The following is a 14,288-nucleotide window of genomic DNA, read 5'->3' as shown; positions in this document are numbered from 1 at the left end:
TCAAAAAATAGGCCACGCACGGTGGCTCATGCCTGCAATCCCAGCACTTTGGGAGGCTGAGATAGGCAGATCACCCGAGGTTGGGAGTTCGAGACCAGCCTGACCAACGTGGAGAAACCCATCTAACTAAAAATACAAAATTAGCGAGGCCTGATGGTGCATGCCTGTAATTCCAGCTACTCGGGAGGCTGAGGCAGGAGAATTGCTTGAACCCGGGAGGTGGAGTTTGCGATGGGCCAAGATTGCACCATTGCACTCCAGCCTGGACAACAGAGTGAGACTCCATCTAAAAAAAAAAAAAGTTAAAAAATAGCAGATGCTAGCAAGATTGCAAAGAGCAGAGAAAAAGGAACAAATGCTTATACACTGTTGATGGTAGTGTAAATTAGTTCAACCATTGTGGAAAGCAATATGGTGATTCCTCAAGGAGCTTAAAACAGAACTACCATTTAACCCAGGAATTCCATTACTTGGTATATACCCAAAGGAACATAAAGCATTCTCACATGCACACATATGTTCATTGCAGCACTATTCATAATAGCAAAGACATAGAATCAACCCAAATGTCCATCAATGCTAGACTGGATAAAGAAAATGTGGTACATATACACCATGGAATACTATGTGGCCATAAAAGAGAATGAGATCATTTCATTTGCAGGAACATGGATGGAGCTGGAAGCCATTATCCTTAGCAAACGAATGCAGGAACAGAAAACCAAATACCATGTGTTCTTACTGATAAGTGAGAGCTAAATGATGAGAACTCATCGACATAAAGAGGGGGACAAAAGACACTGAGGTCTACCCGAGGGTGGAGGGTGAGAGGAGGAAGAGGATCAGGAAAAATAACTAACAGGTACTAGGCTTAATATCTGGGTGACAAAATAATCTGTGCAATAAACCTCTGTGACATGAGTTTACCTATGTAACAAACCTGCACATGTACCCCTGAACTTAAACATTTTTTAAGTCTTTTCTAAAATACTTTTGAAATGACAAAATTGTAGAAATGGATAACAGATTAGTGGTTGCCAAGGGTTAGGGACAGGAAAGGGAGGAAGAAGTGAGTGTGATTATAAAAGGCAAACACAAGGATCCTTGTGGGAAGGGAACTGTTCTGTACCTTGACTGTGGTGGTGGATATACAAGCCTACCATGTGATAAAATTTTATATTAAACACATGCACATACACACATGAGTGCAAGTAAAACTGAAGCAATCCGAATAAGTTTGGGTGGTTGTATCAATGCCCATATCCTGGTTGTGATATTGTACTACAGTTTTGCAAGATGTTACCTTTGGGGGAAACTGGAAAAAGGGTACGTGTATTAGTTCTTACAACTGCATGTGCATTTACAATTATCTCAAAAATAAAAGTTTAATTTTAAAACAACATATTCCACATTGATCTTCCAAATTTGAATTTGCCTTTCTTACCAGTAAAGCCTCAGGCAACACCAGTATCCAGCAGTTTACAGAGAACATTTGTTCCACTGACATAAGATTGAGTATAACCTTGGCTTGGACCAAGGGCCTTACTTTTCAGCAAAAGGTGTGTGGAAGTTGGCACATGACCATGGTATGCACTAGTTCTATCTCATACCCCAAAGCTCCTGGCCTGATAGAGTGATGGAGTGACTGCTTAAAGACACAGCTGAAAGAAAAAAAAAAAAAAACTATTAGAACTGATAAACAAATTCTGTAAAGTTGCGAGATACAAAATGAACCCACAAAAATCAGTAGCATTTCTATACGCCAACAGTGGACAACCTGAAAAAGAAATCAAGAAAGTAATCCCATTTGCAATAACTATGAATAAAATAAAATACCTAGGAATAAACTTAACCAAAGAAGTGAAAGATCCTTACAATGCAAACTATAAAACATTGATGCAAGAAATTGAAGAGGCTACAAGAAAAGGAAAGATATTCCATGTTCATGGATTGGAAGAATTAATGTTGTTAAAATGTTCACACTACCCAAAGCAATCTACAGATTTAATGAACTCTCTATATCTCTATCAAAATATCAATGACATTCTTCACAGAAAGAGGAAAAGCAATCCTCAAATTTATATGAAACCACAAAAGACCCTGAATAACCAAAGACATCCTGAGCACAAAGAACAAAGTGGGAGGAATCACATTACCCAACCTCTTATACTATAGAACTATCATAACCAAAACAGCATAGTACTTGCATAAAACCAGACACATAGACCAGTGGAACAGAGTAGATAACCCAGAAATAAATCCATATATCTATAGTGAACTCAGTTTTGACAAAGGTGCCAAGAACATACATGGGGCAAAGGACAATATCTTCAATAAATGGTGCTGGGGAAATTGGATATCCATATGCAGGATGAAACTATACCCCTATCTCTCACCATATACAAAAATCAAATCAAAATTGATTAAAGACTTAAATCTGGCCAGGTGCAGTGGCTCACGCTTGTAATCCCAGCACTTTGGGAGGCCAAGGCGGGCAGATTGCCTGAGCTCAGGAGTTCAAGACCAGCCTGGGCAACACGGTGAAACCCCATCTCTGCTAAAATACAAAAAAAAAAAAAATTAGCCAGGTGCTGTGGTGTGCACCTGTAATCCCAGCTACTCGGGAGGCTGAGGCAGTAGAATCACCTGAAATTAGGAGGCAGAGGTTGCAGTGAGCTGAGACTGTGCCACTGTACTCCAGCCTGGGCAACAGAGCAAGACTGTCGCACAAAAAAAAAAAAAAAAAAAAAGAAGAAAGAAAAAGAAAACACTTAAATCTAATACCTCAAACTATGAAACTACTAAAAGAAAACATTGGGGACAGTGGTCAGAGCAAAGATTTCTTAAGTAATACACCAAAAGCACAGGCAACCAAAGCAAAAATGGGATCACCTCAAATTAACAACTTCTGCACAGGGCTGGGTGTAGTGGCTCATGCCTATAATCTCAGCACTTTGGGAGGCTAAGATGGAAGGATCACTTGAGGTCAGGAGTTCAAGACCAGCCTAGTCCACATAATGAGACCCCCATTTCTAAAAAAAAAAAAACAAAAACAAAAAAAACCCTACTTCTGCATGGCAAGGGAAACAATCAACAAAGTGAAGAGACAGCTCACAGAATGGGAGAAAATATTTGCAAACTATCCATCGGAGAAGGGATTAATAACAAGAATATATAAGGAGCTCAAACAACTCAATAGGGAAAAATCTAATAATCTAATTAAAAATAAGCAAAAGATCTAAATAGACATTTCTTAAAAGAAACATACAAATGGCAAACAGGTATATGAAAAGGTGCTCAACATAATTGATTATCAGAAAAATGCAAATAAAAACTACCATAAGATATCATCTCATCCCAGTTAAAATGGCTTTTATCCAAAAGATGCAATAGGAAATGTTGGCAAGGATGTGGAGAAAAGGGAACCCTTGTATACTGTTGGTGGCAATGTAAACTAGTACAACCACCATGGAGAACAGTTTGGAGGTTCCTCAAAAAGTTAAAAATAGAACTACCATATGATCCAGCAATCCCACTGCTAAGTATACACCCAATAGAAAGGAAATCAGTATATCAAAGCGACATCTGCACTCTCATGTTTATTGCAGCACTATGCACAATAGCCAAGATTTGGAATCAACCTAAGTGTCCATCAACAGATGAATGGATAAATGTGGTACATACACATAATGGAGTACAACCATAAAAAAGAATGAGATCCTGTCATTTGCAACAAAATGGATGGAACTGGAGGACATTATGTTAAGTGAAATAAGCCAGGCAGAAAAAGACGAACTTCACATGTTCTCACTAATTTGTGGAAGCTAAAAATTAACACAATTGAACTCATGGAGATAGAGAATAGGAGGGTAATTACCAGAAGCTGGGAAAGGTAGTGGGGAAAGTCGTGGCAGGAGGGGGAGAGGGAAATGATTGTTAACGGGTACAAAAATATGGTTAGATACAATGAATAAGATCTAGTATTTGATAGCACAAGGTTGTTACAGTCAGCAATAATTTGTTGTACATTTTAGATTAACTGAGTACAACTGGAATGTTCATAACCCAAAGAAATGATAAATGCTTGAAGTGATAGATACTCCATTTTTTAAAACCATTCCTATGGTGCTGAGATAGATACCCCATTTATCCTGATATGAATATTACATATTGTATGCTTGTATCAGAATATCTCATGTGCCCCATAAATAAATACTATGTATCCATACAAATTAAAAACTAAAAAATTTTAAAAAGATGCAGCTGAGGTGCCAACTTGGAGTTGATATCCTACAAAGTTGAGGTGTCATCCTCCAGGTGTCATCCTAAATCAACGACCATGATATGACACTGTGTCCCCAGTGGGCAGAATACATAGGTCCAGGAACCAAGGCGTAGACCCACTTACCATCACTCCAGTGACCTCCTGGAGGAATTTGTGCGTCCTATTTCTGCAACTTTGGCTTCTGTGACTCTGGAAGTCCTAGTTCCCAAAGGGAGAATGCTTCCACCAGGAGGAGGTATAGTAGTTTCAGTAAACTAAGCTATGGCTGCTGCCCAGTCACTAAACTCCTCATGCCAAGAGACCAGCACACAAGGAAGGGAGTGACCACACAGGCTGACGTAATTGACCCTGATCATAAGGCGATAAGGCTGTGTTATGCTGTGAGAGCAGAGAAGAATTTCAAATTCATGTAATCCACTGAGATATCTCCTGACACTTCCTTTCCTAATTATAGAGGTAAGTGGAGAAGTGCAGCCTTGATCTGAGAAGGGCATGGTGACCCACGGCTAAGAATTCTTAGGGATGAAGGTCTAGGTCATACCACAAGGTATGGAATAGCAGAGGTGCTAGCGAAGGGTGAGGGAACTCTAGAATGGGTAGTAGAGGAGGGAGATGAAGAATGTTGATGTGGCCTCAAGACTAGCTGCAGCAGAGGGGACGGAGGAAGCGGTGGCTAGTTCGTCCCGCTAACCTTTAAGTTTCCCAAGGAAATAGACCAAGCAGAATCCTAGAGAAGTTATTCCCAGATGGAGTGAATTTATTATAAGAAGCAAATGGATGTGAATGGTGAAAGGAGTGGTTTGTGGTTTGTAGGGGACTCTGCGATAGAACATCCAAATTCCCCCTTCAGAACTAAGACACTCATCTCCTCAGCATCCAAGAGTGTTGACTATTGATGGCTCACAGCTGTGTCCCTCTCTGGGCAATTGCTGGCAGCTGAAGGGAGCTTCCTTGACTCAATGCTACCCCCCCTCACTGGGGGCAGCCCACATCCAAAGACTGGTCCATATGGGGTTACAAAGCCTTGCCCAGTGCCTCAGATTGAGGCAATTCTGTCTAAAAAGCATCTCAAAGTTAACTTGTTCACAGCCAAGTCTCTCTCTCTAAACCTAAACCCATTTCAGTACATGCCAATTCCATTCTTTTTGTCCAGTCTGAAACTTTGCAGTCTTCCTTGACTTTTCTCTTTCTCTGGTTCCCCACATCTAATTTGCCAGCAAATCCTGTTGGCTCTGCTTTCACCTCCACAATTTGACCATGTCTCAGCACACCGCTGCTAACCCTCTGGTCCAAATCCCTATAAACTCTCACCTGGAACACACCATAGCCTCCCCAGCTGGCCTCCCTGCTTCTGTGCTTGCCCCGCCCCATCTATTCCAAGCAAGCAGCCAAAGTGATCCTGTTAAGAGCTAAGTCTGTTCATGTCACTTCTCTAACAAATTCCTTTAGTGGCTTCTCATCACACTCAGACTACAAGCTAAAGTCTTTACAAGAGCCTCCAAAGCCCTCCATGTCCTGGCGCTGGGCCACCTGTCTGACCTCCTCCCCTGTCACTCTTCCCCAGCCCTGTTCCAGCCTCTGGCCTCCGTGCTGCTCCTCAGGCACACCAAGGACGCTCCTGCCGCAGACCCTGTGCACTTGCCTTTCCTTCTGCCTGGAAAGCTTTTCTCCCAGATAGCCACATGACTCCATCCCTCACTTACTTTGGGACTTTGCTCAAATATCACCTTGACACAGAGATGTTTCCAGACCATCACATAAGTCATAACAAACTCTACTCCCATCTTTTTTTTTTTTTTTTAAATTTTAACAGAGTCTCGCTCTGTCACCCAGGCTGGAGTGCAGTGGCACGATCTTGGCTCACTGCAACCTCCACCTCCCGGGTTCAAGCAATTATTGTGCCTCAGCCTCCTGAGTAGCTGGGACTACAGGCATGCACCAGCACGGCCTGGCTAATTTTTGAATTTTATTAGAGATGGGTTTTCACCATATTGGCTGGGCTGGTCTTGAACTCCTGACCTCAGGTGATCCACCTGCCTTGGCCTCCCAAAGTGCTGGGATTACAGGCATGAGCCACCGTGCCTGGCCCTCTACTCCCATCTTATCATCACCCACACCCCCTATTCCCCTTTGCCCTGCTTTAGCACTTACCACCTGCCGTCAATTTTTGTTTACTATCTATCTGCCTCCATTAGAATGTAACATGCGCGAAGCCAGGGACTTTGTGTGTTTGTTTATTGCACGATATCTCCAATTCCTGTAACAGTGCTTGGCATGTAGTCGATATGCAAAATAATTTGTTGAATGAACAGGTAAAGTTTCAGGGACTTTATAGTCTAGGAATTCACACTACCCCACTCCACTCCAAAACAGCTACCTCCTGAAATGCAGATGCACCAAAACAACCATAGAAACACTCCCAGGTAGAAAAAGAAACACAGCACAGCCAGACAGCCATGGGAAACAACACACTCACTGACCTGAGGGAAAAAGGCCCCCTCACTTGTGAATTCACTGTCCTGAACTACCTGGATTGCAACGGGACTCAAAGATGTAGAAAGAAAGAGAAGACTGGAGCCTGCAGGAATAGCTTGTGGCCTGACACCAGGGCTGATTTGTCCATTAGGCACAAGAAACTTAGCACCAAGGACTCCTGACACTTTTAGGGGCCCACAAAAATATTTCGATTTATTTTAGAATCAGAAGAAAAATGAACATAATAATTAATATGAGGTAATAAATCCAGTTGGGATTATAATCATCTTTATACCAATGTAGTCATAAAATACAGTTTCTCTTTCTCTTTCTCTTTTTTTTTTTTTTAATGGAGAAAGCAACCAGGAAGGCAAAAGAGACCCATGAAAATGACAGTGTGGCCCTGACTAAGCTCCCCTTTAAGGCTCTGGCCAATATCAAGCAAGAGCCGGTCAGGACAGGGAGATGGAGGGAAACTGATATTCAGTGTGTGTTCCCATTTATTTGTCACCCCAGCCCAGCTTTTTGGTCCTAGGTTATAAAAGAGGAAATAGGAGCTTGGAAAAGTTAAATGATTTGGCAGAGCCAAAGATAGTAAATGGCCATGCTAAAATTTGAGCCTAGGATGTCAGAGACCAAGCCACAGATGACCTTAGCGCACTGCGGCTGCCAAATGGTGCCTGCAAAGTTACAGGCACAAATGGGCGGTTAGACATTTTCCTCAGATCTGCCTCTGCCTGCCAAAGGCAGCCCCACTGAGTCAGCCCAGCTCCACCCTGCCCTTCATGAGCCCAAATGTGCCTTGTCTACCCCATCCCCAGTGCCAAGCCCCTGCCCCACCCCTAGCTCCAGGTCTTAATCATGAAACTTTGGGGAAATAAGGTTAAGTGGTAACACCCCACCCTATGAATAGGCAGATCTGGCTGCCCTCTCCTGCCTGTCAGTCCTTGCAGAGAGCATGAACTCGTTCCTCAGAAAGAAAAGAGCAGCCTGGGAAGAACTCATCCTTATTATTCCCACTGAAGCTGGGTGCCAAGGCCTCTCTCCTTGTGCCAATGCAAAGACTCTCACGGCCTCTCCTGTCTGCATCCTAATCCTCCTCAGCCGGCACTCAGGGTTAAGTTCTTTCTTGAGGCCTAAGCAAAAATTCTCTCAGATTTCCTTGTGAATCTCCCCTCTATCTCCTGCCCCTATTTGGTGAACCCTCACATGGGAGCAGTTGGGCAGTATTCAGTATCCAGGAGGGTAAGAAAACCTAGCATGAACTTGGGAACAGAAGGGCTTAGTTGAATTCCAGCTCTGCAGATAAATAATTTAACCTTTCCAAATTGAAATAAAACCCCTCTAAACAAAAAGAGAGAGAGAACAAAAGGTTCATAAACTGCTTAGCACAGAATCTGCAACAAAGTTGTGCCAATCAATGTTCGTGATATTTGTGCCTGGTGATGTTTCCACTCTAATTTGCCTGGTTTTATGGTGGCTGTATTCTGGGTTCCTCACTAATTCAGTCATTAATTGCACATTTATTGAACACTTACTATGTGCTGGCTACTATATAAGCATTAGAGACACAAAGTTGGAAATAAGACATCTTTGCCTTTGAGGATCTTGTAAGGATGGAGAGAAGTGGATAGTCAACTACAGTATAATGTGGTAATTGTCCAGCTCTGCATCTCAGTTGATGGTGTTGCCATTGGGAAACCAAAAAGTCAGGGGTTAGAGAAGCATTTAGCCTTCACAGAGGAGATTAACAACATGAAACCAAAGCATATTATAAGATGGACCAGGAGAGAGAAAAATGGGACCCTAAGACCTGGCCTTCAGCAATTTTGTATAGTAGAAGGTAGAAATCTAGCTGTTCCTGGCTATCTCTCTTAAGAGAAGCCTCTATTAGGGTCCTGGGGATTTAGCTCTAGGAGGTTTCTAAAATGGTAAGAGATTATTTTTTATCAGGGCTGACTTTATGAGTAAAAAAAAAACCTATGGAGTAGGTTGCTACCTACGTGTGCCTCAGTCGTATACAAAAATGACTCCTCACATCACTGTTCTCTATTATTAGAGTCAGTCCTTAGGGACTCATTTAGCCCCCAGAATCTCCATTGAAAGGCACATAATCCAGGGACAATGACCCTTTGCCCTAGCTGTCCCCTGCTTAGGTTGCTCTTTTCCATATATTCAAATCCTAGCTGTCAGTCAGGGCCCGGTGCACTTCCTCAGTGGTTTCATTCCAGCCTACTCTGCTCTGTTGCCCTATTCTTTGGGCTCTGTATTGCTGGTACATGTATTTGATCTAGTAGCTATGGCCTTGTGTGGCTTCTTGGCTGGATTCTGTGTGTGTGTGTGTATCCCCTCTCTTCCTGATTAGTCTGTCAATTATCTACTGTTGCATGAAAAACCACCCCCAAACTTAGTAGCAACTATTGATTTACTCCTAGACTAGGCTGGGATCAGATGGGTGGTTCTTCTGCTGGTTGGCTTGATGTTTCTTATGCAGCTTCAGTCATCTGGAGGCTCAGCAGGGGTGGGAGGATCCCAGAGGGCTTCATTCACCTGTCTGACACCTCAGCTGAGGAGATTATAACAGGGAGGGACTGATTGTCCCATCTCTCCATGTGAGGTCTCATCTTCCAGGGCCTCTCTACATGAGCGTCTCTCTCCAGCCGGGTAACCTGGACTTTTTTTTTTTTTTTTTTTTTTTTGAGACGGAGTCTCGCTCTGTCGCCCAGTCTGGAGTGCAGTGGCCGGATCTCAGCTCACTACAAGCTCCGCCTCCCGGGTTCACGCCATTCTCCTGCCTCAGCCTCCCGAGTAGCTGGGACTACAGGCGCCCGCCACCTCGCCCGGCTAGTTTTTTGTATTTTATAGTAGAGACGGGGTTTCACCGTGTTAGCCAGGATGGTCTCGATCTCCTGACCTCGTGATCCACCAGTCTCGGCCTCCCAAAGTGCTGGGATTACAGGCTTGAGCCACCGCGCCCGGCCAGACTTTTTTTATTTTATTTTTTTGAGACAGAGTCTCGCTCTCTCACCCAGGCTGCAGTGCAGTGGCACAATCTCAGCTCACTGCAACCTCTGCCTTCCAGGCTCCAGTGATTCTCCTGCTTCAGCCTCCCTAGTAGCTGGGACTACAGGTGCCCGCCACCACGCCCAGCTAATTTTTTGTATTTTTAGTAGAGATGGGGTTTCAGCGTGTTAGCCAGAATGGTCTCGATCTCCTGACCTCGTGATCCGCCCACTTCAGCCTCCCAAAGTGCTGGGATTATAGGCGTGAGCCACCGCGCCCAGCCTAGCCTGGACTTTTTTACAGCATGGTGGCTGAATTCCAAAAGAGAGTATTTCAAGAAGTTGAGCCTCCATATGCAAGAGCTTACCTACTTGTTTCATGTTTGTTAGGATCTCACTAGCCAAAGAAGTCACACAACAAATCCCTAAGTCATGGCCAGGTGTAGTGGCTCACGCCTGTAATCCCAACACTTGGCAGGTTGAGATGGGTGGATCACAAGGTCAGGAGTTTGAGACCATCCTGGCCAACATGGTGAAACCCCGTCTCTACTAAAAATACAAAAATCAGCCAGGTGTTGTGGCAGGTGCCTGTAATCCCAGCTACTTGGGAGGCTGAGGCAGGAGAATCACTTGAAACAGGAAGGTGGAGGTTGCAGTAAGCCAGGATTACACCACTGCACTCCAGCCTAGGCAACAAGTGTGAAACTCCATCTCAAAAAAAAACAAAAATCCCCAAGTCAATGTGGGAAAGGTCTCCAAAAGGATATGACTAGCAGAAGATGTGGTTTATTGGGGGCCATCAATGTTGACCACAGTTTATAAACACTTAGGGTAGAGATTGTATCTTCTATTTTGGAAATGTTCACATTTACTAGCATTGTCTAGAGTATACTGGTAGGCACTCAATCAATATTTGTTGACTGAATAAATGAATGGCAAGTAGAGTTAACAGAGAGCAAAGCTCTGTAGGATAAGCCTTGCAGGCAAGAGCTGAAGGTTGCTCCATAAAGAAAGCAGAGGCCTGAGAGGAAAGGTGGTTGAACCCCAAAAACCAGTAGGTGGGTTTTAGTGAATTTAACTAATGCCTTCCTCATTGATTTTGAGACTAGAAGAATGTAAGCAATAAATATCCTAAGAAGCCAGAGTATGCTCAGCTCAGCACTGCATTAGGCCTCAGGGTGAGTATGGAAGAAAACAAGGCCATTGAGGTTATTGAAGAAACCAGAAAAAGGATAGGAAAACTTAAATATTACAAGGCCTTGGCCTGGTGCAGTGGCTCACGCCTATAATCCCAGCACTTTGGGAGGCTGAGGCGGGTGGATCACCTGAGGTCAGGAGTTCGAGAGCGGCCTGGCTGGTGAAATCTCGTCTCTACTAAAAATACAAAAATTAGCCGGGCATGGTGGAGCATGCCTGTAATCCCAGCTAGCAGGGAGGCTGAGGCAGGAGAATCACTTGAACCCGGGAGGTGGAGATTGCAGTGAACCAAGATCGCATCACTGCACTCCAGCATAAGCTACAGAATGAGACTGTCTCAAAAAAAAAAAAAAATTATATATATATATATAAAACAAGGCCTCATAATATACTTAACATAGTACATGGCACATAAAAGACACTCAAAAAAATATTCTGGAAAGAAGGAAAATGATGTGGTCAGGAAATAAAAGATGGGTTACTTCAGGGTTCAGCAAACAATAAACCACAGGCCAAATATGGCCCTCCATCTGTTTTTGTTTTTGTTTTTTTGTTTTTTTGTTTTTTTTAGATGGAGTCTCGCTCTGTCACCCAGGCTGGAGTGCAGTGGCATGATCTCAGCTAACTCTAACCTCTGCCTCCTGGGTTCAAGTGATTCTTGTATCTCAGCCTCCCGAGTAGCTGGGATTACAGGTGCACACCCTTACCATGCCCGGCTAATTTTTATATTTTTAGTAGAGACAGGGTTTCACCATGTTGAACAGACTGGTCTCAAACTCCTGACCTCAAGTGATCCACCCGCCTCAGCCTCCCAAAGTGCTGGGATTAGAGGCATGAGCCACCGCGCCTGGCCCCTCCATCTGGTTTGGTTTTTTTGTTTGTTTGTTTGGTTTGTTTGTTTGAGATGGAGTCGCACTCTGTCACCAGGCTGGAGTGCAATGGTGCGATCTTGGCTCACTGCAACTCCGCCTCCCAGGTTCAAGCGATTCTCCTGCCTCAGTATCTCCAGTAGCTGGGACTACAGGTGCCCACCACCACTCCCAGCTAATTTTTGTATTTTTAGTAGAGATGGGGTTTCACCATGTTGGCCGGGATGGTCTCGATCTCTTGACCTCGTGATCCGCCTTCCTCGGCCTCTCAAAGTGTTGAGATTACAGGCATGAGCCACCGCACCAGGCCCCGTCTGTTTTTTAAAAGAAAGTTTTATTGGAGCACAGCCATGCCCATTTATTTGCATATTGTCTATGGCTGCTTGTCCACTCTAACAGCAGAGTTAAGTGGTTACAACGAAGACCATAAGGCCTACGAAGTGTAAAACATGTACTATCTGGCCCTTTACAGAAAAAGTTGCCAATCTCTAGGTTAGTCTAAAGTGACTCAATCAGTGCTTCCTAGACTCCGTAGAGCTGACACAGTTTTCCTTGATGGAGGAGAAGGGAGGTGAGTACAAGGTTAGATGGAAGATGAAATGCTTTGTGCTCAAAACTGTGAATGGTTCTGGTCCTAGTGAAAAAATGTTTTTTAGGACCCCAGCAAGGAAAAATTTGTGGTGATACGCAATAATGTCAGATCCTGGGCCCCTGTTCAGATCAGTGGTCCAGGTAATTCCTCTCAACTTTCTCCCCATTCATTGCCCTGTTTGCACAACCCCATCCACTTTTTTGACCTGATGTGGAGCAAGGTACCCAGATACTACAGTTGGACAACAGGGAACCACTGACAAGGTAGATGCACTTTATATTTGAACATACATCTGGGTCCATAGGAGGAAATGGGAGCATCTAACTATGAAGAGAAACAGCTCAATACCTTAAACTTTATTCCTTCACCTTACAAGGGTCTCAAAAGGTCATCTTGATCATTCCCCTCTAACTAGACTGAACTGATGTTTTTTTAATTCTTTTTTTTTTTTTTTTTTTGAGACGGAGTCTCGCTCTGTCGCCCAGGCTGGAGTGCAGTGGCTGCATCTCAGCTCACTGCAAGCTCCGCCTCCCGGGTTTACACCATTCTCCTGCCTCAGCCTCCCGAGTAGCTGGGACTACAGGCGCCCGCCACCTCACCCGGCTAGTTTTTTGTATTTTTTAGTAGAGACGGGGTTTCACCGTGTTAGCCAGGATGGTCTTGATCTCCTGACCTCGTGATCCGCCCGTCTCGGCCTCCCAAAGTGCTGGGATTACAGGCGTGAGCCACCGCGCCCGGCCTTTTTTTTTTTTTTTTTTTTTTTAAACATGGAGTCTCACTCTGTCACCCAGGCTGGAGTATAGTGGTGCAATCTCATCTCACTGCAACCTCCGCCTCCCATGTTCAAGCAATTCTCCTGCCTCAGACTCCTGAGTAGCAGGATTACAGGCTCCTGCCACCACACCCGGTTAATTTTTGTATTTTTAGTAGAGATGGGGTTTCACCACGTTGGCCAGGCTGGTCGCGAACTCTTGATCTCAAGTGATCCGCCTGACTCAGCCTCCCAAAATGCTGGGATTACAGGTGTGAGCCACTGCACCTGGCCTAGACTGGACTGATTTCAAATCATCTCCCAGATCTAACACACACACACCCCTCCTACTGTACCCCACACCCACATGCTTAAAAATAGAATAGCCTCTCTCCAGGGCTGACCTGTCCATAGGCACAGTGGGCACAGCGTGGAGAGTATTTTAGGGGCCAAAAAAATGTTTTAATTTGATTTCAAACCAGGAAAATACAAAGGATGTAATAAGAATGGATAGATAATAATGAATCCAGCCTGGATCATATTCTTTATACCAGTTATATAAAATATAATTTGATATGTTCTTATGGAGGAAGGACCCGTAAAAGGCATAAGTGCCGAGGGCTAGCAGAAGTTACAATGCGGCCCTGACTTCCTTAAGTAACAGGTTTCAGGGTCCACAAACTTCCTGGAGACGGGATTGTTTATTCCCCCAAGGTCTCAGAATCCCTGCTTTGACCGTGTCCTCCCTTGGCCCAGTCCTTTGGAGAACTGAACACAGCTGCCTTTATCCTTTGAGGCAGGATAAAAAACAAAACAGCTCTCTGGGAAGGAAGCGGAGGCCTGCAGGTAGGAAAGAAGAGCGCTGGTGTCATTTCACTGGCCCCAGGGCCTGGCGAGGTGGGACTGCACAGCCCAGTTCTGGGCAGAGCAGAACCCAACTCAGATCCTCCTGAGTAAATATTGCTTCAAGCCCAAGAGTGTTGACTTAAGAAACTGTGGTTCTTTCACCCTTCCCTGGCAGTGCAGATTAATCTCCGGGAGCCGCCTCCAGCTGAGAGCTCTCCGTGGAGTAAGTGCTGCCTAGAGTTTGCTTTTTTTTTTTTTTTTTTTTTTTTGA

The sequence above is a fragment of the Theropithecus gelada genome, chromosome 1 (genome assembly GCF_003255815.1).
Source record: "Theropithecus gelada isolate Dixy chromosome 1, Tgel_1.0, whole genome shotgun sequence".
Lineage (NCBI taxonomy): Eukaryota > Metazoa > Chordata > Mammalia > Primates > Cercopithecidae > Theropithecus > Theropithecus gelada.
This window is presented reverse-complemented; position numbering follows the sequence as displayed.